This window comes from Ambystoma mexicanum, chromosome 1q (assembly GCF_040938575.1).
Source record: "Ambystoma mexicanum isolate Mex_15411 chromosome 1q, UKY_AmexF1_1, whole genome shotgun sequence".
NCBI lineage: Eukaryota > Metazoa > Chordata > Amphibia > Caudata > Ambystomatidae > Ambystoma > Ambystoma mexicanum.
This window is the reverse complement of record NC_090922.1, coordinates 1249134904-1249161112: the sequence shown is the minus strand read 5'-3', so window position 1 is coordinate 1249161112 and position 26209 is coordinate 1249134904.

Genomic DNA, 26209 nt, shown 5'->3' with positions numbered 1-26209 from the left:
TGCAGCTTTTGACACTGTCGACCATTCTATATTGCTCAGCCACCATAAGGAAATTGGCAACATGTCTGATCATGCCCTGAATTGGTTTGCCTCCTTTCTGACTGATCGCAATCAGCAGGTGAAAATGGGGTTCCTCAGGCTCTTCCCTTTTGCCCTTTTTAATATCTACCTGGGGCCTCTGTTGAATATTCTGAGAAGGCATCAGATTAATTTTCATTCACGTGCTGATGATACTCAGGTCTTCATCAAAATGGGGGATGTCAAACAGACATTTCTTAAGATCAATCAATGTTTGGAGGAGGCTAGCCAATGGATGTCAGCTAACCAGTTACAACTAAATCCAGCAAAGACTGAGGTTGTCCTGTTTGGACTACAGCATCTCCTTAGGGCTGGAAACTTCCCATAGGAGTTTCACTGTCTGGGGGCTTTTCTTAAATTTGTCCCCAAGGTAGAAAATCTTGGTTGTTTATGGCAAAACAACCATGGAAGTCAAAGCCAGGTTAGTGCCAAAGTTTGGGCCGTTTTTTACTGCCTCTGTATGCTATGACAAATCCTGCCAAATGTTCCGAGCAGTGACCATGCTATGGTGGTGGGGTCACTGATACATTCACATCTGGACTATTGTAACAGTCTCCTTGCTGGAATTCCCGCCAAACAACTTCAGAGATGGCAAAGGGCCCAGAATACAGCAGTTATATTAACCTGTGAACTGAAAAAATATGACCATGTCTCTGGTGCATGTCGTTCTCTGCACTGGTTGGCGGTGGAAGACAGGATTAAGCTTAAGATTGCATGCCTTATTCACAAGAGCCTTAATGGGTTTACTCCTACCTATTTGGTAAATAAGCTCAGCCGACATCAACTGCCTGGACCTCTGCGCTCAGTGGCTCAATTAATGCTGAATATGCTGGATAATTCCCTGCTCTCGATGTGTGGGGAGGGGTGAGAGGAGATTTGCGATCTATGGCCCTCGGCTCTGGAATAGCATCCCCGAGAAATCAAGACCATGGAGACAATCTATACATTTCATAAAGCTCTGAAAACCTTTCTTTTCAGATAATGTGACCTTAGATTATCTAATCTCGGTCCCCCCTCTTCAGTCCTCCTTCCTGTTCTAATTCCTTAGGTATTGTGCGCTCATTTGATTGACCGATATCATCTGCGCCTCTTTACGATTTGGTTCGCCCTTGTGCGCATTTATAAATAAATGAAATCACATCAGTATGGCCCTTAGCAGTCAAAGGGTAGATAAATAACCAAATACATTATGTGTGTCCCTCCTCATATACCTCCCAGCTGTACTCCAATGCAATAGTTTCAGTTTATTTATTTATTTATTTTATTTGGTTTAGTTGCAGCGCAACTTTTCAAATATTTAAACATAAGAACACAATAATTAATCATATATACAAACAGCCATAATAAAACATAATGACAAAATATAAAATCACATTAATATCCATAAATGCACTAGGGCACAGGTTACATTGCCCTGGCTAGAGGCATTTATAACAAAGTACATTTACCACACCATACCACTACGATTGTCGCATAAACCTTTGGCGTACATAGCTCATGGCATTACAAATACTGATTGAGCCACTATGAATGGTCTCCATCTTTGGACCCCGTGCCCTTGAGCATAACCTTAACTCGAGGTACTACCAAATTTAAGAACTATACTATTGCTACCTGTACCCTCTCCCTCGGATTAGAAAACATTTGCCATAAATGATCATCTGACACCTCAGTGTGGATTTTAAACACATTATCAAAGCATCTTGACCGTATAGTCTTCAGAGCACCAAATTCTATTAGCAGATGTTGGAAAGTTTCCCTTTTTTCAATTGATAAACAGTATCTACAATAATTACATTCTATAGGGATTAGTTTCCACCTGCACAGAATGTCACGGGTATCCCATAGATTCAATTTGAACCTTAGGAAATCCGCCCAGACTTTCTGTGACGGACACTTCATCAGACACGGGGCCGTCGTTCCATATCTCTTTATTCCAAATAACCAGATATTGAAATCTTTATACTGATTGCACTTTGCTAAATTTCTAGCCCAGTCCGCTTGAAAGAGTTTTTCCTTTGCACGGTCGGGGTTCGAGATCAGCAAGTCGAGGGACACATCTGCCTCTGCCAGTTGATCACACACGTAGTTTTAGTTTATAGGCAGTGCTGAAGCACCACCAAATAGCCAAAACTAACAAGAACACTCACCCATGTCTGCACACGTGCATGAACAAAAAAATACATGACCATGCAAGGGTATGCAGATACTTCTAGGAAAATGTTTCCAAAAAAAGTGCCATCAAATTACACAAAAGAAAATTCACTGTTCAAGATTGGACTCAACGTGTTTCATGCACACAAAACCTTGGCCAACTCAGTGACAATTCTCTCAGATGGGTTTGTGTGCGCAATAGGAAGATAGCTCAGCGCGTTAAGTGCTCGACCCAAATACCTGGGTTCAGCAGTCAAAACACTGGTGAGAAGCAGCCGTCCACATCCCTCCTCGGTGGATAAACTGTATATTAAACGTGGTCATGTTTCACATCTGAGGTGGCTCAGCGGCTTTAACATTGGTTGTTGTCGTCAGTGTTTGATTTGCAGGTTGCAGGTTCAAGTCTGGGGAATGCCAACTCAGCCTTTAATGTTTCTGAGGTAAATAAATGAGTACCAATTTCCATTGAGTAAAAATAATAATGTATGTGACTATGTTATGTGTAAAGCACTTTAGATTAAAGCCATATATATACACACATTATTCGTATTACAGCTTTTGGAAGTGGGACGGATCTTACATCAAGCACGATATACAAATCTTAAATTATTATTATTGCGCCAATCAGTAAAGCTTCTATTTGTCTGAAGAAGGCTATTGTATAATGAAAGGCAATTTTTTAAATGATGCCATTTGTGCATGTGGAAAACAGTGATCCTTTTTTTAAAAAAAAAAACGCTTAATGGATGGTAGGCTTTAAATCTACATTACATTTCCCTTAAATGCTACTGAGAGAAGAAATAATGGTATCACCATGTGTGTCCTTATGCTTATCTAAAAGTGTTCAATTATGTGTGCTTAAAAAAGCCAAGAAAATGAAATACGTAAACAAACATTTAATAATGGTTCAATTAGTGCCAATTCGTACGCATTTATCAAGCGAGGCGATAAGGCTTGTTTGACAGTCGCTTGCGATCAACATGGCAAACACGTATTCACTTTTCCTTTTTGGGTTCGCTCTCTGGGGCGGGTATCTCCCCCAGCCACCCCAAGCCCCCCTCCGTTCCAGGTTCAATGGATTAGTCTTCAAAGGCCGGGCAGAAAGGCCCTTTGTTCATTGCAGAAACCTATCTGTGGAGGCCCTGTAATACTTCCTGTGAAACTCAGCACTGCAGAGCTGCTCCGCTAGCATTCTGTCGGCTCGCGCGTCCTTTGGTCATTCCAGAAGAAAGGGGCGCTTTGTGCCAGAGCGAAAACGAGGCGGTGTGTAGGATTTCCCGAAATCCAGGCTGGGCTTTTAGAATTAAATGCACCCAAATCCAGACAGGTTGCGCTTTAACGGAGCAAACGCTCCAACGTGGACCAGCCTGTGGGGGTCTTGTATAAATAGGGCATTCAGTTTGTGTTTCTAGTTCCAACATTTATTAATTGCTAAATATCACGTTTTCTTGACTAAATGAGGTTGTTTTCTCTGAAATGTCCGGTAGCTCCGGGTATTTGTTATAACTCACATGCATTGTACAACGATGCTTACACTCTTTTTGAGGTTTACCATAATATATGTTCTGTCTTGCTTAACCCACTAGTCAAATCCATTCTGGGAAAGTGACCTTGCATTAACTCCTGTGAATGAGATATAGTAAATGAAAGAACACTTCTTTATATTGCAAAAGAAATGTGACCTATATGTTACAAAATTATTCATATAACAAAAATAAAAATTAATTGCAAAGATGAACAAGTACTATATGGAGCTACAAAAATGAACTCTCGACATATAGGGGAAAATAAATTGTAGTGGTTGTTTCAATCGGTATCTGGTCATTGCATTGAATGCCAAACCGTTTAATGCCATACCATAGAAAAAAAGTATTAAAAAAAACCATTGACTGCATTTTTTTAAATGGTAAAGGGTTTAGTTCAATTATAATGGCTTTTAAAGGTTAAAAAAACAAAATAGACATATGGCCTGATTTACAAAGCGTTTTTCAATGAGGTTTTCTGCAAAGTGTTTTTCATTGAGATTTAACAATTGAAAAACGCGTTGGTACTCAGTCAAGTAATGACATGAGTCGCTGTGTATATACACAAACCATGTACAAACTAGGGCCACGTACAGAAAGCCACTTCATAGTTTTATTCAACCAAACTATGAACATGCAAAAGTAAAATAAACAAGTGCCTGATTTACAAAGAGTTTTTCTAGGGGGGTTTTCCCATTGAAAACACGCTTTTGTAAATCAGGCCCATTGATGTGCAATCACTGAATAGGGTTTACAGACATCAAAAGTACTCATAATTGCCAAAAGTTATAGCTTATGCTTGCATAGCATTTATTAATCTTTCGTAAGGTGCAGAATACCGGAGACCAGTCGCTAAGCACAGGACCAGGAGTCAAACCCGTGTTGCTCTGCATTGTCTTGCTTCCAAGACATACACGTTGCCAGGGGATTCAACCCTGTGTTGCTCTGGGGTGTCTTGTTTCCAAGACAAAACCAGTTGCCCTGAGCTATTCTTTCAGCCCAGAAAACATTGATAAAAGCATGCATTGAAAAGGTAACTCTGTGTATGCGTGTACATCATCAGACGAGTGCGTGCCTTCTGTACACACAGATTTCAAATTCACATGAAAAGAAGCAAACGTGTGGCGCATTAAAATCAGCCAATTGGCAGAGCCAACATGGCAGTGATGAGCAAGCGTCTTGGGCAGAGCGCTGGCCATCCCCGTGATCCTGCCCGCTTGACTATGATGGTTACGGCTGATGGGAGTTGTCGCCAATGACATCTGGAGTTCCAAGAAAATGGACAATTGAATGGCACAGAAATGCCTCAGCTGTTGCTGAAACATAACGTGAGTTTGCTGATTTGCATTTCGGCTGAATGTGAGTGACGTCTCAAACGAAAGGGCAGCTCTGAACTGCGTTTTGGAGAGTCTGCTGCTCAAATAGAGGTGAAAAGGAGGGGTATTCAAGGCCAAGGTCACTCTTTGCCACGCCAGATGAAATGTTAGTAGGGAGCTGCCGTTCCCGCCACATTGAGCAAGAGTGAAGCAGGGTTCACATCACAAAGTCCCCGGCTGATTTCAGAGAAACAGTGGCATCCTATTTGGCATGTATCAGTGTAGCGAGCCTTGCTGCCAAATACATGTGTCAGCACATCATCATGCAATATGTGGGACAGGCAACGTGTGACTCAGCAATTTTATGTTGTGGCTCGTTGTCCACCTCTTGGCACACTTGACTGCTTGCATTGTGCATTGAATGCATCAGGGAAGGCTGGGAAAATATTGGTGTAAGTCATCATGAAGTTATATGTACACTTTGATAACCAACTAGCAGAAGGGCCCGTTCTCCGAGCGGGTTCTGTAGGCAGGCATAATAACACTGATCCTGTAGGTCGCTGTTCCGATTTGCTTTTCGCTTGATGTGCTTTGCACTCTTAAGTGAAATGGACTGAGAATGGGCGCGTGGGGCTGGCTGACATACCCCGGAGCAAAGGGAAGGCGAGAGTTTGTGTGCTGCTGCATGCTGGGACCTTCTGTGCCCTCTCCCCACCTGTCGCCTCACCCTGGCATGGTGCAATTCGTTGTGGTGCATTGTGGTGCAAATATCTCAGAAACTAGGCATCCTACGGCCTTGAAACATGGTTTTCAAGGTCCCAGAGGGACTGGTTGAGAAACAACATGTTTTCTTTCCATTTTGAGTGAACATGGTTTACGGCTTCATCGGCAGGCACCATCTCGCAAAAATTCTCTGGAAATGTAATTTCACATGATGCATCAAAAATGTGCAGACTTCTGGGATTCTACCTGCCTTCATCTTCGCCTCTCAGGTCCATTCCCCTCTCATAAATTGTTAGTTTCTCTTCCCGGTGAACATGGTTTACGACTTTGTTGGCAGGCCACAACGCCACAAACAAATGTGTACTTTTGTTGAAATCTGAGTAAAGGGGTGGGGTGTCCATATTTCATGCATCCAGTAATGTCCAGAGGGTTCTAACAGGAAAGTATGCAAAATGTGGCACAGAATGCTGTAACGGTATGGAATTGTAAAAGGAACAACACTTCGCTAAGCCACAAATCCACAAATCAGGCCACAAACGCACAGATACATTTTGACTTTTATATATATAGATTAAAATTAAACTTCCTTTAGAAAAGATATGTAAATGAAATACAGAATGATTTAATCACAAATATGCATGCCCAAACCTGTGGGCCTGATTCAGAAGGCGTATTTCAAAGGGTAATTCCCATTGAATAAACATGCTGTGAATCACGCCCAGTGAATCTAAAGCATGCCATTCCACATATAAGTTACTGGTATATTGGTACCAGCAGATTCAAGTGGCAAGAAAGGGAGTGTCAGGGATAGAGGCAGGCAAAGGCACAGACAGGACATACACAAGGGTGCTGTGGGGACTGTTGTGGCTGGGTCAGCTGTACAAATACTGTCTAAGAAGCTGCAGCCGTATAAAAGACTGCTTTGCCCTGTGTGCAGGAAAGCAGCACTAAAAAACTACATTGCCCAGCAGCAGGCCTCAAGTAACTACAATTCCCAACATGCTTTGGGCCAACCGGGGCCAATCAGGAGCCAGGATGGGCGTGGCACGCCAACGCGCATGCGCAGAGCCCAAGGCACAGGGCTTGCGCTTGAGACTCCACGGCGAAAGGACGTGCGCACCGGAGCTCCTTCAAATTCACTCACGAGGGGCCCAGCCCCACCCGAGCCGCAGCCTGGCCCCTCGCCTTTGCAAGATAAGTATAAGCCTATGACAGAACCTAAGGGGATCGTGGGGAAAGTGCAGGGGGCCATCGTTTGCCCATCCATAGTCCCTGCACCTCCGAGCTAAGATAAGTGGGCGTATCTTCGTTGCCGTAGTGCGTTGCTAGCATTTGTTGGGGAATTAACCGGTGCAGGGCTCCGTATTACCTTTGGGGTGTCTCCGCCTCCTGGAAACCAAGAAAAGGCCCATGAGGCGAAAACACCAGTGACACCATACCATATTTCCTAACGCACATGTGCTTGCGAGGGACTGAGGAAAGACCGCTCGCGCGAATCTAGTGGAAATAACAGTTATGCCGGCAGGGGTCTGCAGAAAGACCACTTGTAGCTTATTTTGCACCCTGGTTTACATTGCTTGTTCTTGGCACATTCATCCATGCGCAATACCACGCCTTGATGAAGAAACACTGTATGCAGTGTGTTGTGTACATGTGAGTGTGGCATGAGTATGAATGCTGACAATTCTGAGGGCATATTCTAATATTTGTCCTTTCTTTTAGCTTGGACCATTGGTGTGAAACTTCACAGACGTGCCAAAGAAGTCGACCACCCTACCACAGACAGGACTCTAAAGACCAGAGCTAAGTCTGCATGACAAATTGTATTGTCTAAAATCTGTGTACTGGTTTGATGACATAGGGCTAGACAGTGAGGGGTGAACTTATGTGCAATATGTGCTTATGTGAAAGAACAGCGAATAAGGGCGGAGGACACCTGAACAAAAGTGTGCAACAATCAACCTTTCCCTAAATACCCCTGTCCTACCCATACCCTCTACCTTACCCTCAATACTTTTTTCCTAACTTCCCCCTACCCATCCAACTTTCGAGACCCTAACCCTCCTTCCCTGCTCTGACCTAGGAAGCCCGTGTAAGTTTAGACTTGAGGGCTCCGCGACCATAGTGGGGGTGGTTGGTACAGCGTCGCTCGTGCGCCTTGGATCTGGATATCGTGACAGAAGCGCAATCCCATGAATTATTCAGGTGCCTGAGCGGTGTAACCAACCTCCATTGAAGCTATGGAAGAGATAGCCAAAGCTCTGCAGGACCTACAAGGGGAATTGGCGGCGTCCAGACAGGACTATGCCACCTTGTGTGCACAAGTGTGCAGTTTAGCAGCCCAAACGTCACCGTTACCAGGTCTACCATCTACCCCAGTGCAGGTGCACATAAGTCCAGAAGCCATTGTTCCTCTTGCGCCCTCAGAGCGGTATGCAGGAGACCCACAAAAGTTGTCCACTTTTATAACCCAGTGCCGTCTCCATTTCCTAACGAAGACCACAGCCTTTCGGTCTGTTCAGTCACAAACATCGTTATATCATATCTCATGGGGGATGCAGCTGCATGGGCAAACCCTTTAGTCCAGGGGTGCACAACTGATTTTGACAGAGGGACGAAAGTACCTTACATGAGGGCTATAGTGGGCCGAAAAGTAAAAGTGGGCGGGACGGTAGGCGGGACATGTCAGGAGGCTTTTTCAACCCCCAATTTGTATTAAACACATGGAAAAAGATATGTTTTTGAGGGGTAACGATTTTTATTGCATTTCAAACTTACATTTTGTACTACACATTTTCCATTACTATCATTTATTTCGATTTAGTTATTGTATATCGTCTGTTTAATTAAATTATATATATTTTATTGACCCTTGATTGGACATTCCGTTATTTTGGACTGCTATAGTTTGCTGTTTGGGTTACCCAAGAGGAGTATGGCCTTCGTTGAGTCAGGTTTCCTCAAAAAAGCAAAGGATGTACATCTCCTAACTGTGCCTGTTTTAGCTTTATTATTGAGTTCACTCTTGGAGTGCAACACTATGCCCCATGGCTCCCATCCCCAACCAAACACTATGCCCCATGGTCCCCTCACCCCCAACCAAACACTATGCCCCATGGCTCCCATCCCCAACCAAACACTATGCCCCATGGCCCCCTCACCCCCAACCAAACACTATACCCCATGGCCCCCTCACCCCCAACCAAACACTATGCCCCATGGGCCCCTCACCCCAACCAAACACTATGCCCCATGGCTCCCACCCCAAGCAAACACTATGCCCCATGGCCCCGACCCCCAACCAAACACTATGCCCCCTGTCCCTCACCCCCCAAGCAAACACTATGCCCCCTGTCCCTCACCCCCAACCAAACACTATGCCCCATGGCCCCCTCACCCCCAACCAAAAACTATGCCCCATGGCCCCCTCACACCCAACCAAACACCATGCCCCCTGTCCCTCACCGCCAACCAAACACTATGCCCCATGGCTCCCAACCCCAAACAAACAGTATGCCCCATGGCCCCCTCACCCCCAACCAAACACTATGCCCCATGGCTTCCACCCCACCCAAACACTATGCCCCATGGCTCCCAACCCCAAACAAACACTATGCCCCGTGGCCCCCTCACCCCCAACCAAACACTATGCCCCATGGCCCCCTCACCCCCAACCAAACACTATGCCCTATGGCCCCCTCACCCCCAACCAAACACTATGCCCCATGGCCCCCTCACCCCCAACCAAACACTATGCCCCATGGCCCCCTCACCCACAACCAAACACTATGCCCCCTGTCCCTCACCGCCAACCAAACACTATGCCCCATGACTCCCAACCCCAAACAAACACTATGCCCCATGGCCCCCTCTCCCCCAACGAAACACTATGCCCCATGGCTCCCACCCCACCCAAACACTATGCCCCATGGCTCCCACCCCACCCAAACACTATGCCCCATGGCTCCCAACCCCAAACAAACACTATGCCCCGTGGCCCCCTCACCCCCAACCAAACACTATGCCCCATGGCCCCCTCACCCCCAACCAAACACTATGCCCCATGGCCCCCTCATCCCCAACCAAACACTATGCCCCATGGCCCCCTCACCCCCAACCAAACACTATGCCCCCTGTCCCTCACCGCCAACCAAACACTATGCCCCATGGCTCCCAACCCCAAACAAACACTATGTCCCATGGCCCCCTCACCCCCAACCAAACACTATGCACCATGGCTCCACCCCACCCAAACACTATGCCCCATGGCTCCCAACCCCAAACAAACACTATGCCCCGTGGCCCCCTCACCCCCAACCAAACACTATGCCCCATGGCCCCCTCACCCCCAACCAAACACTATGCCCCATGGCCCCCTCACCCCCAACCAAACACTATGCCCCATGGCCCCCTCACCCCCCTAACCACCAACCAAACACTATGCCCCATGGCTCCCACCTCCAACCAAACACTATGCCCCCTGTCCCTCACCCCCCAAGCAAACACTATGCCCCCTGTCTCTCACCGCCAACCAAACACTATGCCCCATGGCCCCCTCACCCCCAACCAAACACTATGCCCCATGGCCCCCACCCCCAACCAAACACTATGCCCCCTGTCCCTCACCGCCAACCAAACACTATGCCCCATGGCTCCCAACCCCAAACAAACACTATGCCCCATGGCCCCCTCACCCCCAACCAAACACTATGCCCCATGGCCCCCACCCCCAACCAAACACTATGCCCCCTGTCCCTCACCCCCCAAGCAAACACTATGCCCCCTGTCCCTCACCCCCCAAGCAAACACTATGCCCCCTGTCCCTCACCCCCAACCAAACACTATGCCCCATGGCCCCCTCACCCCCAACCAAACACTATGCCCCATGGCCCCCTCACCCCCAACCAAACACTATGCCCCAAACACACTCAAGCATGCACCCATACAGACCTGAACCCCCCACCCCCCAAATCAGCACACACACAAACATGCACCCGTACAGACCCGAACCCCCCACCCCCCAAATCAACACACACACAAACATGCACCCATACAGACCCGAACCCCCACCCCCCAACTCAGCACACACACACAAACATGCACCCATACAGACCAGAACCCCCCACCCCCCCAAATCAGCAAACTCTCAAACAAGCACCCATACAGACCCGAACCCCCACCCCCCAACTCAGCACACACACACAAACATGCACCCATACAGACCCGAACCCCCCACCCCCCCAAATCAGCAAACTCTCAAACAAGCACCCATACAGACCCGAACCCCCACCCCCCCAACTCAGCACACAAAAAACATTCAAATCAAAACATTCATACACATCCGACACCCCCCGACCCCCGCATCTCAACATACACACAAAATACATTCAAATACAAACATTCACACCCCCCACATCTCAACATACACACAAAATACATTCAAATACAAACATTCATACACATCCGACACACCCCCCCACCCCCGCATCTCAACATACACACAAAATACATTCAAACACAAACATTCATACACATCCGACACCCCCCCACCCCCGCATCTCAACATACACTCAAAATACATTCAAACACAAACATTCATACACATCCGACACACCCCCCCACCTCAACATACACTCAAAATACATTCAAACACAAACATTCATACACATCCGACACACACCCCCACCCCCGCATCTCAACATACACACAAAATACATTCAAATACATTCATACACATCCGACACACCGCCCACCCCCGCATCTCAACATACTCAAAATACATTCAAACACAAACATTCATACACATCCGACACCCCCCCCCCACCCCCGCATCTCAACATACACTCAAAATACATTCAAACACAAACATTCATACACATCCGACACCCCCCCTCACCCCCGCATCTCAACATATACACAAAATACATTCAAACACAAACATTCATACACATCCGACACACCCCCTCACCCCCGCATCTCAACATATACACAAAATACATTCAAACACAAACATTCATACACCTCCGACACACCCCCCAACCCCCGCATCTCAACATATACACAAAATACATTCAAACACAAACATTCATACACACAAACATAAAGCAAAACAAACCCGACACACAAACACAAACAGACCACTTACCGGAGACGTGCTGGAAGGCAGGCAGGCAGGTAAGCTGGAAGTCGCTGGAATCGCACTACGGCTGGCATGGTCCAAGGCTGAAATGCCTTCCGGCATCAAGCCTTATGGGCCACGCCAGCCGTAGTGCTGGCCCTCCAATGGTGCAGCACACACGCATTACGTGGCTCGTAGGAGCGACGTGATGCGTGTGTGTGCTGAGCCAATGAGGGCCAGTGTTTTCACCGGCCCGGAAGACAACAAAGACTTTCCTAATCGAGGGCGGCCGCGGGCCGCCCTCCATTAGGAAAGTCTTTGTGCCTCGCGGGCCGGTCAAAAGGGCATGGTGGGCCGCAACTGGCCCGCGGGCCGTATGTTGTGCACCCATGCTTTAGTCCAAAAGGATCATGCCATCTTTGCAAGGGTGGCCGCGCGCCTCCCTCTGGAACAGCCTCCCTGCCACTCTAAAACTTGAGGAGAACCATCTCTGGTTCCGGAAGCACATCAAGAACTTCCTCTTTTCTTCTGCCTTTGCTCCCCCTCTCCCCTGCTGATCTGTTCTCTCTTTTGGCACCGTGCACCTGGCCACCCTCTGTCCTCTGGGCCCAGGTACCTGCTCACCCTGCCACCCTCCCGCACTGCCTCCGGGCCACCCCTTGAACTGGGGTCTGTATCTGTACCCATACAGCCCCCCCTTTTTCTTCCTGCACTTATCAGACCTACCGTGTCTGCTGCCTTAAACCTAGCACTTGCAAATTCCTGGGTGCACTACCACTGTTTGTTGCCTTTATTATTTATTTATTGTTATTTATCTGTTTCTCCTCTGCTTCGCACTTTTCACTTCTCTCCCCTTAGATGCACTTTTCCACTCCCCCTCTCCCATGCACTTGCGCGTTCTCAATGTCACTGGGCCTAGTAAAATCGCTGTTTTGTTCTCCCCTGTTCCGCTCCCTTGCCTTGTCGCGCTCTGAAACACTTGTGTTTGAGCGCGATAGAAATAAAATATCAATATCAATACAAAGAAGTCACAAGTAGCACACCAGTGTGGCTGGAGGCTAAGCTCCACATATCTGGTGGCACACGTTCCTCGTGCAGCAAATAGACCAACCGGCTTGAATCAAAACTCATCTGCAAAGAGAGAACCCGCAAGCAATCCTTCTCTTGTCATGCACTCACCCTCAGGAACTCCATCCCGGGGTCTGCTCGGAATGCCCCCACAATTCTCCAGTTTCGTAAATCTCTCAAAACATGGCTCTTTCTACAACACCTGACCAAGGACTAATTCCAATGGACACACATACCGACGCACATACCTCACAGTACTGTGCTACTGTTAAAAGATGGCAGCCCAAATGCTGGCTAACCTCACTCTGTACAGCACTCTGCTGCCCTTGAGCTATGTCGGCACTTTAAACAATAAAATAAAAAAACAATAGAAAAGCTAACCCTCTCCACTAAGATATCATAGACATGATCAACCCAGTGAAAAGTAACAGCGCAGAAATGGAGAATGGTTACTCTCACACAGAATCAGTCTACAACAGCAGTCATGGTAGCATTAGAATCTAGGGAAATCCCCCATTCCATACCCTCGCATTTAATTGTGCAACCTTTGGAGACTGCCCTAGAAAGTAATTATTTTACATTGTATGGCAATTTCTATTTACAAAGAGGTTTGACCGCCATGGGAGCGTTATTTGCGACTAATTTAGCTAATCTCTTTATGGTACCCCATGAGGCTAGGCATATCACCTATAATAATTAATCCCTTTGGAGGAGATATATCTATGCCATTCTCATCACACGCATGGTTTAGAAATGGAGTTAGACCATTTCCTTTTGTGGCTTAGGAAAACTGTACAGTAATCTGTGCTTTGAAATAAACAAAAGCCAATCATGCCGAGCAGATCTACATTGCCAGGTTAGACACCAGGACAATTCCATATATGCACCACTTTATTCACTGAGGAAACTGAAAGAAATTCCTTGTTATGATATGCAAGTCAACATCCCAAATCTCTGAGCAGTAACTTGACACATGTCCAATTGCTCTGTCTTTGTAAAATCTGCTCCCAAAAACAAGAATATTTCTTGGACGCTTACAACGTTGCAACGATGAGATGGGATAATGGATATCCAAAAGACTACTTAAATGATCCTTTATAAGAAGAGTAGTACTATCCTCCATTCACTTATAGCCATTCAAGTATAGCCATTCAAAAATGTATCAAAAACAATTGGGACATTCTGAATGTTAGAAATCTTCAGAGTTCTTTCATTTAAAAGAGGCAACAATCTATAGATCACCACAAGCACCACATACGGCACTCACAGAACTATGGGATATATCCAGCATTGCCTGGCAATCTCCCTGTGGAAATTGTTATTCTTGCCCATTGACAAAGAGCATGATATCATTCATACATGCAGATCAGGAAATACAGCTAAGAAACGATCACACTAATTTTGTTCAAAATACAAATTATCCACTAAATATATTTTCTCAATATTTTTATTGTTGTCTCCTGTGACAGGGTCAGGGGTTTAACCCTGAAAGAAGGCAACTGGCAGACTTCCTGTCTTGGGGTAGGCAACCTATCAGGACATATGCCAGAGAAATCCTCCCCAAAGGGCAAGGTGAAGGGGTTGAGGGGCCCAGTCCCTGACTCCCCCACCCGAGTGTCTCTTGGTAGTCCATGTGGGTGACACTGTCACTCATCCAATGGCTACCAGCCGCTCTTCTGGCACACATTTTCTCTGTTAATGTGTAGGACCACAAGACCCAGAATTCACTGCTGCAGCATCCAGACAACAAGAACAGAGGAAAATAGACACTGACCACGAAGCCCCTGTTCACAGTAGCTTACAATTTACCAGTATGAACTGTAGCATCCCATCATAGAAGGAAAGCGAAATGACTGGCAAGTGCCAGATGGACCAGACTGCTGAGAGAGCACAAACATCAACAAACGCAAAAGGGGTGGGGCCTAGCAGGGCTTTCAAGCTTGTGTACTGTGGTATCCCAGCCCTAGGAAAAAAGATAAGTTTATATTGGGCCAATCATTCATGTGAAGCGGGGATCTTGTGGGTAGGGGAGGAACTATAAAAAGAAGAGGACACTGGTTTAAAAAGTGCGCAAGCAGCAGACAGTTAAAGGTGTTTGTGGTGGTGGACTGAGAGACCAGGAGGCAGGCAGCAGATGGAGCAAAGTACAGAGAACTCTGTGGAGCAATTGAATATGATTGCAGGTGAGGTATTGGATGTAAGGAAGAGTGGTATCAGGTGTAAAAGGTTGAAGTTGTGTTGTCTGAGTGTATGTTAGATAGAGTGGAAGAAGACATAGGGAGTGGGATATAGGGCACAGTGAGCGTAGTTAGTGGATTGTGAGTTTGGGAGAGAGAAGAGGTTTAAGGGGGAGGGGAAAGGTAGGTGAAAGCGAGAAGGGGAGGTTGAAGATAGGTGAGGATAGTCAAAGGAGGGGGAGTGTATTGAGAGTCTAAGATGATGGGAGGGACAGAAGAGGAGAGCTGTAGGGGACAGGAGAGAGAAGTATTGGGGAAGGGGTATAGAGAGACAGAAGGTGGAGGAATGTACAACGACCACATGGACAGAGGCGGAGAAACGTAAAAAAAGGCGAGAGTAGTAGGAGGAGGGTGAGGAGAGAGAAAGGGAAATAAAGATAGGGGAGAGTGGGAGAGAAGGAGAGAAACGGAGAGAGAGAGAGAAAAACTAGGAATATCAAGGTTGGGGAAGGAGACAAGAATAGAAGGAGAACAAAGGAGTGAAATAAGACAGTGTGCGGGGCAGGTACCCTCTTTGAAGTCATTGATCATATTGTGGGGCATCAGAAGAGTAGGAGAAGCTTAGCAAGGTCCCGGGGCGGGGAGGTAAATAAAGCTACAACCTGCAGGCCCTCACCAATAGGATAAGGTATATTAGACAGGTGGAGTTACAGATTAATAGTGCATTGCATCACCATGGGGAAATAGGGAAATCTGGGTGAGGGAGAAGGGGGCCACACAGGTTCAGGCATTGAACTCTTTTCCTGAGTTGGTGGTATTATTTAACCTATTTGTGACACTTTTATCCCTAAAAATTCCAATATGGAAAAAGATGTAATATGTCATTTTCATTACTTTGAAAGTGCATCAGCTGCTTGAGGTCTGTTGTCTCCATGGAAATATACACATTCAAGGAATCATCAACAGGTATGGTCTGATGCAAGTGTTTGCTGTGAAATATGTAGTGGGTTGGCCCCTCCTTCAGAAAGAGAGGCCTTGGTGTGGATGCTTTCACCAACTTAGTTCTACCTGGAAGATTACCAAGATGGAAAATCTTCTGGAAGAAGAGCACCTCTTCAATATCTCACAATCCAGCTTGACAGCTGGTGATGGAACTGACTTCACCCTAGTCCGAATAGTGGATGATTTGATGATAGCCTTGGATGACAGCTGTATTTTAGTTCTTGCCATTTTGGACTTGCAAATTACCTTTAACATATTTGTCAACATTGGTTAGTGGCCCATATCCGGAACTTGGCATGGACTGGTAAAACCAATCTCGAATGGAGCTCCTTGTTCTACCTGGATGAGTAAAAGGCTGGGGAATATCATCCAAAGGCATGGTATGGAGATCTGTGTGTTTTTCCCATGCTGCTCCGAGGCAGGCCATGAATTCCTGCAATGAGGTGAAATGTTGGGTCACCTACACATCTGTACTAGTTTTAACCAACAGACAGATGGGCTTGTTGGATTAATCAACAAAACTCTCAATGCAATTATTTTTGGGTCAGAGAAAGAGGTGGAATGTCCTTCAATTATGTCACTTGATATCACACAGAGGGGTGCCAGGATAGGGTGTCTGTCTTATCCCTCATTCTGTCACTTTTATCATAGATGCCCTCATTATGAAGAAACAGTGGGAAGGAAATGAGAAGAAAATCCTCATATGATGTACAAAGCCCTAATCCCAAGATGGCCCAAAACATTAATAGCACTTCCAAGAAATGAACAAAAGATTTGTGTAGAAGGAGCGGGTCAAAACTTGGTAAGACTAAAAGCCCCTCTTCCAAAGTACACACCTAGATAGGAGGTGTGAGTTGTAAGCAGAGTCTAGGTCCCTCCAGCAGAAATGGACGACCCAAAATAATGCTTAAAAGATGTCTGAGATCAATTGCAAGGTCTATCTGAAGGTTCTAAGGAGAACCCCACAGGTTCTTTCAAATATATAAGAAAGGCCACACTCATTGCTCTGGTTCTCCTGGATGTAGGTCAGATATCCCTCAGAAGAAGAATATATTCCTTGAAGTACTGCAAGAAAGCAGTTGCTTATATGGAAGCTCTGTTCGCAGGTGTATTACTTTGAGACAATTGCTCTATACATTTTCTCATGTGGTTTAATGGTGGGGTCTCCAAAGTATGCATTCCTTGCAACAACAAAAGATATACAAGCAAGCGTGGTGTGAGTTTGAATGTAATCAGTTTACATACCTGGATTTTTAAATTGTGGTAATCTACAAGTGAATGTATTCTTGTAATATATAAATCCTCTTATCAAGAAGCTATTAGGAAAACGTGATTCTCCCTGTATCATGTTCCAAGGCTGGAAGCTTTCCCAGTGCACCCATCTCCAATTAAATACAATTAAATTAATAACTATTTGATGCATCTTATGCACTTGAATTCCCTTCCTTAACTAAAACTTTTCAGTGAGAACACATACAAGTCACAAGTCTCAAGTAGTACACACAATTGGTCAGTCATGTAGTTATGAACATATTTCAAATGCAGCCACCACAAATCTCTCACTGGGAGCAACCACCAATTAAGTCTAGGGTGGATTATTGTTATGACAGCTAAAAACTTGAAGATAAAAACCCAGATTGTTTCTCTATATAGGGAAATAGATACACATGGTTAAGATCATGGTATGAAGGGGTAAAGGTTGTGGGATGGCACACAAATAATTTAGAGGTTGGCAAGATACAATCGCAGCTGACTAATTACTAAATCAGATCTAGGTGACCCACTGCCTGTGCACCCTGCTATGTTTTGTGCCCTGAATTACTAAAATCAGATCTAGGTGACCCACTGCCTGTGCACCCTGCTATGTTTTGTGCCTTGAATCGCCAATATCGAATTTAGGTGACCCACTGCCTGTGCACCCTGCTATGTTTTGTGCCTTGAATCGCCAATATCGAATTTAGGTGCCCCATTGCCTGTGCACCCTGTGAGTGACTTATGCTCCTCTGTTCTGATTGCCAATATTGAACCTGGGTGACCCATTGCCGGTGCACCCTGCTATGCTTTGTGCCTTGAATTGCTAAAATCGAACTTAGGCGACCCATTGCTTGTGCATACTGCTAGTGACCTATGTTTCTCTGCCTGATTGCCAATATCAATTTTAGGTGACCCACTGCCTGTGCACCCCGCTAGCGACCTTTACTCTTGCGCCCTGATTACTATAATCAAATTTAGCTGACCCACTGACCGCGCACCCTACAGCTACCCAGGCTGATGCTGTGTTTGCATTAGAGCACTGCCTGCCTGCACTGGAATATTACTCCCAGTCCAGGTGCCTAGACAGCTCACTGAACTCTAGCTCTACCCACCCAGCACCCACTAACATAATGCTAGCACTCCTCACCATCATCATGTTCCCTTTTTGTATAGTCCCTAATGTTACACCATGCACCAGAGGACACTTCATCAAGGTTGGCGATGGATTAGTTAGACCAGGTTGTCCACGCCACTTCCCCATCCCCTGCCCCACCCCTTTCCTCCCCACACTCCCCCCTTTCCCCATACCATCTCCTCAGGCCCACACTACGCCCATCACCATCAAGAAGGCAGCAACCTCAGACATCCCGTGCCTTAGTCCCAACCCGCCTACATACAATCACACCATACCCATCTGCATTAATGACACAACCACACCCATCCTGGGCATTGAAAGACTCAATAGACTCATGTCTAGAACCAAAATGTCCCTACGAGCTAACTCACTCACCACTTCACCCAATACACTGACCAAACTAAACACCACGCCCACTAACTTCCAATACAAAAGATTCCACAACGCACCACTCAAACACCTAACCAATAACAAAACCACTGACTCTTCCCCCATCAAAGGTAACACACCACCCCCTGCCCCTACCTCCACCCTCAAAACTACACTCATCAATGCCCGCTCACTAGGTGCCCATGCTATAGATATCCATGACCTCATTGTAGACCAACACCTTGATATGCTGGTGGTCACTGAAACCTGGCTCCACCCAGCAGCAGGACCACTTCTAGCCCTTGCTATTCCCCCAGGATTCAGCATCCTGAGAACAGACAGGACAAATACCCAAGGAGGCGGAGTTGCCATAATAGCCAAAACCACCCTGGAAATCAGAGCATGCCCAATAGAACAGATACAAGGTTATGAACTCCTACTAGTCAAGTATACCTCCAACCCCAAAAGTACCACCAACCTACTAGTGGTGTACAGATCCCCCAACAAAAACACACACCCTGACTTGGACATCCCACTACTCCTAACGCCCCTCATCAAGCCTAAAACCAAATGCATAGTCCTCGGTGACTTTAACCTAGGATACAATGACCCCCTCGACTCAGAAGCATCTACATTTTATACAGCCATGTCAGAGATGAACTTCATACAACTGGTAGATAAACCCACCCACTCAAAAGGAAGAACCTTAGACTGGCTTCTCACTCTTAACTCTCTAGTCTCCATTGACTCCATCCTCCCAGTCAATTGGTCAGACCACTATGCAATTAACTTCACCATAGACAATGCCAGTACCGAACACATCACCCCTAAACAACCAGAAACATTTGAGACTAGAAATATCAAAAAGCTCTCTTCCGACAAACTCACTCCAGCCCTGAGTGCCTCCTTTGCCCATATGGTTCTAGGCACCAACAACCCCTCCTATCTAGCAGAACAATACCAACAATGCCTCACCCAAACTATCGACCTACTTGCACCCACCACCACTAAAACCCGTAGACCTGATAAACGCTCCTGCTTTTGGTTTAATGAAGAACTTATAGCCTTAAGACGCACTAAAAGATCACTTGAACACCTCCATAAGAAAAACAACACCCCAGAATCGGCATCAGCCTTCGCTGAAGCCAACAAAACTTACAAATCAGCAATAATCACTCAAAAAGCCAATGCCTTCAACCTCCGCATTGCTAACGCGTCCTCAGACAGCAAAGAACTCTTTACCATTCTTAGAGAGCTCGAAAACCCCTGTCAAATCTCAGCACCTTCAAACGCTAGCAAAGACTGGTGCACCACCATTCAAAACGCACTCTCATCCAAAATCCTCCTACTACAAAACAAAATCGATAGTAAAAAAACACTCCTAGCTGACAAAACTCCACCCACCATATCAACGACCATCTCAAACGCCACTACTGGTCCCCCATTCCAATTCTCACCAGTGACTAACAAAGAAGTTCTCAACACTATAATGAAACTCAAAGCCTCCAACTGCAAGGAAGACCAATTCCCATCCCATCTAGTGAAACTATGCGCCCCCACTCTCACACCTATCATCACTGAATTCATTAACGCCTCCTTTCTCACAAACACAGTCCCCACCAGTATCAAAAAAGCTTGGGTGACACCACTTCTAAAAAAACCTTCCCTGGACCCAACAATACCCACTAACTACCGACCTATTACAACGGTCCCATTTCTCCTAAAAATAATCGACAAAATAGCCTACTGCCAAATTCAGAACCACTTGGAACAACATCACCTACTAGGAGACCGCCAGTCAGGTTTCCGTCCCAACCATAGCACAGAGACAGCCCTCCTTGATCTGAAGATCCAAATGGATGCCACCAGAGAAGCAGGTAAACTCTGCCTTCTGATGCTCTTGGACCTCTCAGCGGCCTTCGATCTAGTCGACCACGACAAACTCTTTAACACTCTAGCAAACAACTTCAATCTAGCTCAGAACGCTACCAACTGGATCAAATCCTTCTTGGCTGACAGGACTTCCAGAGTATCCATCGGCAAAGAATAAGCAGACCCAGTGTCCGTCCCTGCAGGTGTGCCGCAAGGCTCCTGCCTATCCCCCACTCTGTATAATGCCTACACCAAGCTATTATTTGCAGCCTTGGATGCCCTGGGTGTCATCTATACTAACTTCGCCGATGACACCCAAATCCTCATTCCTCTCACAGGCAACCATGAACAAGACTCCCTCCTGGTTAACCAAATCTACTCACTCATCCAAAACTGGATGGCTAACAACAGCCTCTGTCTCAACGACGACAAAACCGAGCTCCTCATACTAGGCTCCTCCAGCAAAATCAACACCCTTGAGCCCGCCTTTAAATCATTCACCATCGATGGAACCATAATCCCTGTTCTTAAACAAGTCAAGACCCTTGGAGTGTACTTAGATGCCACACTATCCATGTCTAAACAAGTAAACACATTAGCCTCATCCACTTCCTACACCTCTAAACTCATCTCCCTCAGCCGTAAATTCCTCTCTACCAACAACTGTGTTACTCTAGCCAGAGCACTCATACTGTCTAAGCTAGACTATTGTAATATCCTATTCCTTGGCACTTCCAAAGCCAACATAGCTAAACTTCAACTTATGCAAAACAAAGCCCTCAGAGCAGCTCTAGGCATCAAAAAATCTGAACACATATCCAACACCAGAAGAGACCACCACTGGCTCCCCATACAAGCCAGAATCCTATTTAAAACCCTGAGCATCACCCACAAATGCAGGGCTAACAAAGCGCCCAAATACCTCAACAACACAGTCATGATGAAGCCCCACACCAGACTCCTCAGGTCCAACAAAAACGCACTCCTTGAAACCCCCAGATACAAAAGAGAGAAAGCAGGGGGCAGCAGCTTCAAAACATTGGCCCCCAGACATTGGAATGCGCTACCTACCCACATCATGAATGAAACCTCATTCCCCAAATTCAAAAGCCTCTTGAAGACCTGGCTCTTCAACAAGTTCTAACTGAACCAGTGCACTAATCCCCTCCAATCAACTATTTTACTTGACTGCTTTGTATATTACTGTATATTTGATTCCTATTATTGTACATTTTTGATTGTTATACCTTTACACCACTATGTTCATTCTAAGATTGCATTATCCCATTGTCTGTAACTACGCCGTGATACCCCCGGGTCTGGGCGTATAACAAATGTAATAAAATAAAATAAATAAAATAAATACAGGATTAATGAATGCAGGTGTGGGCCAAACATGATGACTAAGCAGGGAGAAAGGACAGGATTCAAGTAGTTTTCCCAACCTCATGGGAGAGTTGTGCAATTATATGGGTGTCAGAGCCAGGCAAATACTTGTCAATATTATCCAAGGTATGGGCGAATGTATATGTTAAACCTGAGAGCTAAACAGAGCTGCAAGTTCAAGGATCCCCCTCCCTCTCTTGTACAGACCGCCAAGTCTGGAAACAATGCAGCACACACACAGATGCTGCATGAAACCTCTACTCCGAAACCCTAGTCAAATCCATTTATTCAAAAGACACATACTCATTTACTTTAACAGACATCAAGAAACATTTGCTTGAACAGACATCAACAGCAAAAGAACCACTGCCTATAGTGGTGTACAACATTCATTCACATACAATATATTCATAAAAACCGATTTAAACATAATCCGAAGAATAAACTAACACGTAGTTTGTTTCTTATTTTCAGAGTGCATTAGTGCAAACTCAGGCTACAAAAAGTGGGGATAGTGCATGAAAGGTGATATATATGCAGAACAACAGACTTATTTAAAACAATATCCATTCTTACAAATTGGACCATACAAACAGAAGTACCCAGGGACACCTAATAGGTGTATCTAGGTGTTATTATTAAATCTGGGATACTTTTAGTATCACCATATTAATTTATGTGTACATTTCCCTGCGGTCATATTGTTGTTTAAAAGTTCTGCTACTTAGAAAGATGTATTATGTAAGGTATAGTAGTCAACACAATGTGTTTCGGCCCACAGGTTGAAGTACGCCCCTTCTTGCCGTTCATTTTAGAGTGTATGGACTGGAGCCTTCATCAGGACAGATGTTTATTCGTGGTGCAATCCTTCGGTCGCGGGTTACGCGTTTGTTTGTCTTCTTTAGTCTGCAGGACACAAATACATACATACATCTAATGAGTGAGGTTCTCCATGTTAATTACCAAAATGACTTTCCATCTTGCACTACTGACCTTAGCTTATCTCAGAAACGGATCATTTCTTGGTGAAGAATATTAATTAATTCTAGCTTCATGGTTGAGATTGCTTCGTAATTCAGCAGGTAATGGGGTTGGGTGGCCCACCTGCAACATTGAAATGTTGGTAATTTATAGCTCTTCATATGGGATTTAGTTACACAAGTACTAGTCAGAGGTCTCGCATTTCAATAGTTTGAGTGACTGCGTTTATCAGTGCTGATCTTTTTCCTTTTCCGTAGTAGAGTGCTTCGTGATTTATACGATTGATATGTTTGCTGATCGTCATTCTCATTCAAACGGAATCTAGTTTGGGAAAATGCATCATGGTTAAATGCCTGTGTGATGGGCGTTTTTACCTCATTATCTTTGTTTTGTTGAAACCCCGATCCCGGGGCGTCAACAAGTTATCCTCCTGTTAGTGCATTTAATCTGTTGTTCATGAGCCCAGTGTGTGGCATTGGTAAACAACCCTGGGGTCCACTGGGGTGCACTATGTTAAGAGATGCAGTCGTTGAATACTGTTGCATTGCCATTCTACAAATACACGCTTCAGACGAGATAGTCCTGTGTTGAACCCAACTGCCCAGTATGAAATGCTAAGTTTAGGTTTTCAGAGGAATTTTGTGTCCCTTATCTCCTATTCTACGATGAGCCTTTCAGGCTCTCAGATACATATTGCAAGCTACTACGATGTTGATTTCCTCTCTCCCATGTCTCCCGTGCAATTCGGTAAATGGACGTCGGGGAATGGGCTTACTATTATCTATGCTATGTCCTTTTCTGCTTTCTCACGTTTCACCTGAACTGATTGTGTGTGAACAGCAGTCAGCCATTTTTTACTTTGGGACCTTTTCTATCGGTCAGTGGTGTTACCAATGCCCACTATAAAGTTCTCATACTTGTCTGATCATAACGAGGGGATCTGCAATCTTTCAGATAACAAAGTCACTCTTTTCGGAGAGTTTATTCAGAATGTTTTCATTTTCAATGATGAAATTTTATGTTACCGCAGGAGCATAGTTATTTGGTAAAGAAATGCACAATTGTGCTAACAGTAGGTCTGTTATTTTAAAGAGAGGTCTATTATTATAATGAGAAATACTAAATTAAAGATCGGCCTGATGCTGATGCCTATGTGGACCCACATCCAGAAATGACCTTCATTTATCAGGGCCTTGTGGGGTCGATGTGGCTCTGTGTTGTGACTCAGTGAGATTGACACAAACCTTTCAGCACCCGATATGTGGAGTCGATTCCACAATCACTTGTACTCAGTTGAATACACAGGAATTCTAATTGTGTGCAGAAACAGTATCAAAGTGGTTACATGGTACATATAGATGGATCTATTGCCTGGTATATTGGGGTGGTCACGTGTGTGTTGCCTTAGGGAGGTACATTTTTGCTTATTTTCCATTTCAGGATTAGCTATGTTTTGATAGACTAATATCTGAACTGGAAAAGGCAGACACCATATGTATTCTTTCTGGAGAGAGTAACATGAATACCACAACCCAACAAAAAAGGATTTTTCCTGTTAAACATTGTACGTCATATGTGTTCTCTCTGAAGAGAGTAACATAAGCGACAGACTCAACAATGAGTGAATTCTTCTGTATAACATAGTATGTGTCCTACAGACATCGGCAAGGTGCATCAGTGTGATTCATTAAATAAGGCTCCTTACATACACATGTATGGTCCCATGATGTCACTTGTACTTGTTTTATTACAGAAAGGTTGTCTTGTTAGATTAACAGATTCCACTCAATGTAAGTGTTCGACCCTTTGCTTACAGTATTTGAGCGTTGAATCCATTGTTCTAGTTTTCTTAGTGCCATATCCTGATCTCCACCTTTTGGTAGTGATTGTACTATTTGGATTACAAACCAACTAAAGTCGTTGTACTTATGTTTTTTTATTTGGAAATGTTCGACCATCGGTTTGTCAGGGACCTCATTTTTTAAGCATGATCTATTCTCACATATTCTTTGTCGCACTTCTCTCTTTGTCTAGCCTATATAGATAATGTTCCAAGTGTATTTATTTGCATGAATTGCCCATGGGGGTTTTCAATTAGAGAAATCTTTGTAATGCCGGTCATCGTTCCCAGGTTTACCTTTTTCATGTTTGTTGTTAATGCACAGACAGAACAGTTTACACATTTATGGTGTCCTACAATCGGGGGGAAGCCCCTATGTTAAACCCGAGGCCAGTATAGTACTTTCTCTGATTAAATGGTCAGGCAGCCTGAGTTCCATCATTTCAAATATGACAAGCCATGTAGAAACTTCCAGCAACGGGTAATAACTTAAAAAGCTATTTCCACTGTGGTGTAATTAGCATAGCAACTGCAACTACGTAGCACTCAGGATGTCGCCTGATTACCCGGAAATAGGTTTTCCCTAGACAAAGTGAGACTCGAAGTAGTAACCCTAGTGATGGACTACCAGTTTCTGTGCTAAAATTCATAAACCTTTGGCATTTAGACAATGCTTGGCTATAGTTATCTGAGGAGTGGCAACAACACGTGCCACTTATGCAACATCTAGGCACGCGGAAGGATAGCCAAGACATTCTAATCATTAAGAAGTATTTCCCCAGAGTCAGATCCATGGAGGAAGTAAAAGAATAACACACTCTTAAAATCAATTTCCCATCCTCTTTATCCAGATTAATATTAATTTCCTCTTCCAACGCAGACACTAATCCATTCCTCTGTCTGACAACCGCAGGTCTCATTCAGTGTCACATATTTGCATGAAGCATTCACTCTACTTCCCTGTTGGAGTATGAAGCAGCTATTATGTTTATTTAATCTACCTTTATCTACCACAACTTCCACCAATGACTTTTATTGACCATGGGCCTCAATTTGTGGAATATGTCCAACTATTAGTTGTTGAAATGAATACAAGTATGTCTCACGTCATGGATTCGGGATCGATACATGATTAAAAGGGAAACTTTTATGATGACAGTTGCTGTGTTATCTACATACAGTCAGGGTGTTAGGTTTAACTGAGCCCATGGGG